The sequence below is a fragment of the Terrapene carolina genome, unplaced genomic scaffold, assembly GCF_002925995.2.
Source record: "Terrapene carolina triunguis isolate 2854851 unplaced genomic scaffold, T_m_triunguis-2.0 Scaffold96, whole genome shotgun sequence".
Taxonomy (NCBI): domain Eukaryota; kingdom Metazoa; phylum Chordata; order Testudines; family Emydidae; genus Terrapene; species Terrapene triunguis.
In genome coordinates, this window is record NW_020664447.1 from 31,536,674 (window position 1) to 31,539,091 (window position 2,418).

Below are 2,418 nucleotides of genomic sequence, written 5' to 3' on the forward strand. Positions count from 1 at the left end.
GCACTCCCTGCCTGCATCCCCCTTCTCCCTAACCCCTGCACTCCCTCCTGGTTTTAGCCTTTTGCACCCCCTCCCCGCATGGCGCCCTCCACCCCCCAGGCACTTGGTGCAGCTGACTGCCTATCTCCAGTGCGGCATTTCGGCGGCGGGTCCCGGGACAGAAGGACCCCCCCCGCCGCCGGGGGCCCGGGCCCCACAAGAGTTTTCCGGGGCCCCCGGAGCGAGTGAAGGACCCCGCTCCAGGAGCCCCGAAAAACTCTCGTGGGCGCCGCTGCGGGGCCCGGGGCAAATTGCCCCACTTGCCCCCCCCCCGGGCGGCCTGTGTGATTCTCTCCAGCTCCCAACAGTGCAGCCTCAGTTGTGTAAGAACGTTCTGCGCCTGCGCGAGTTTTTGCCCTACCGAAATAGTGCTGCGCCGGCGCGATCTGCCCCAGAACGTGCGACCGGAAGTTCAATCATGAGTGCCTGTCGCCCAATGGGGGAGTGCAGTAGGAAGGAAGTGTGCTGCCTCTGCTGTCCCCGTTGTCCTAGCGCCCCTCCTGGCTGGGAGGCCGGACGTGCGCGCGCGCGGAGCGCTGTCCGGGCGGGGGACAGTGACTCTGGTTCCGAGGGGGATGGGGCCGACGTGGCTGGTGCTGGGAGGCGGGGCTGAGGGGCGAGCCGGGGAGTCCCGAGCGGAGCCGCAGCTGGATGGCAGGGGCAGCCCGGAGCGCGCCGCCGCACGGTAACTGGCCGCTGGGTGCCCGTGGCGGGGAGCGGGCGGGACACGGCGCTTCCCAGGGCGCCCCGCCTGGAGCCCCGGCCGGGCCGGCGGCGGTGCCCAGCGCCCCCACCCAGGGGAGGCGGGTCCCTGCGGCCGGGCCCAGCCGGCAATAGTGACGGTCCTAGCGGAGCCGAGAGACCGAGCTTCCGACAGGGACCATCGGTGCAGCGCGGTCCCCGGGGCGGGGCGGGGCTGACAGCGCCTGCTCGCTCCTGGCAGCCGCCCGGCACTGGCGGGACTCGCTGCCGCAGGGTCGCGGGACCTGCCCCGGGCCGCTGGTCTGGTGCTCGGAGCCCCTGAGGGGCAGCGACGGGAGCCTGCTGCAGAAGTTGCTTCCTAAGCCTGACTTGTGCCCAGCCCCGAGGGCTGGTGTCCCTAGCGCTGCGCACTTGTCCCGGGGCCTGCGGAGATGCCCCCGGGCCGCAGTAACGTTAATCCCTCTTTTACACTCTGCCCAGCGCTTGGCCTCAGATGTCTGGTGGCAGTGAGTTTCACTGGTTAATTGGGTGTTGAGTAAAAATGTTTCTTTTTTCCAGTTTTAAATTTGCTGCCCTTGGATTTCATTGGCTGTTATCTTGTTCCCGTGTTACAGGAGAAATGAACAGCAGAGCAGTACCTGTTCTTGCTTCACTGCACCATTCAATATTTTATATGCCTATTTCAAGAATCCTTTTTATTCATCTCCTTTTTACAGTAATTACTGTCTTTGTCTCTAATAATTTTCCATCTTCCATGTCTATTTCTGCTATATCCTTTTGGAGGTAGGGTGATGAGAGTGAAACAGTATTCCAGGAGATGTATACCACTGATCTATAAATCAGCTCAAATGGCTTAAGTCTGGCAAAGTTATTAGCAACTGAAAACAGGTCTTAGAGTGGAAGGTGTCACGCAACTTCATCTATAGGTGTGACTACCTTTGTCACCTTTAATAATGGAATGATAACATTTGCAGGATTTTCAATACCATTCTATCTATCAACTTGTTTGCTTTTTTCACTGCTGTTGTGCATTCACCTAGAGAACTTCATTGCACTGTGTATAGTGACAACACAGCTCTTTTCCCTGAGATGTTACAGTTAATTTATAACTTAGTAAATTGTAGGAGTTGATCAATTATCCCTTCTGATGTGCATTACTTAGATGAAATTTAGTGCTGACAAATTCAGTCATTCATGGTAAGATTGCTATAAATCAGTGGTTCCCAAACTTTAACAACCCATGAACCCCTTTCACTAAAATGTCAAGTCTTGTGAGCCCCCTCCTAAAAATGAATATTTCCAGGGATTTTCTCCCTTACCTCAGCATAAATTATAAAAGCAGTGAGCTTGGAAATATAAAATTTGTTTTTATGACATGCTTATTATTATTTATCATTACAGTATTTTTATTACATTATGAAAATGGCAACACTCTTCCAAGAGCTCACTTTTGTAGCTTGTATCACTTTTGATTAAGCCTGTTATAAGACAAGGCTCCTATCAGAGGCGCCAGTAGAAAAAAGGGGTGCGGGGGCAAAGCCCCCGCGCACCCCAGGCCTGGGGCGGGGGCACCGCCGGAAAAGTGGGGGGGGGCCCTGCAGGTGCCGCCGGAAAAAAGGGGAGGGACCCGGGGGGGGGGGGGCGGCGCTCAGGGGGGGGGGGGACGATGCCTCCCCC

At 56.8% G+C, this 2,418-nt stretch overlaps 1 protein-coding gene across 1 annotated transcript in view; it reads left to right on the plus strand.

The window, feature by feature from the left end:
- The first annotated feature begins 646 nt into the window (after positions 1 to 646).
- The window catches only part of SLC39A13 (solute carrier family 39 member 13), a 21,400-nt gene continuing 19,628 nt past the window's right edge, over positions 647 to 2,418 (plus strand). Inside the window, exon 1 of the mRNA XM_024215263.2 lies at positions 647 to 724. The gene's annotated coding sequence lies outside the window, so the exon portion shown is untranslated. The remainder of the gene's footprint in view (positions 725 to 2,418) is intronic.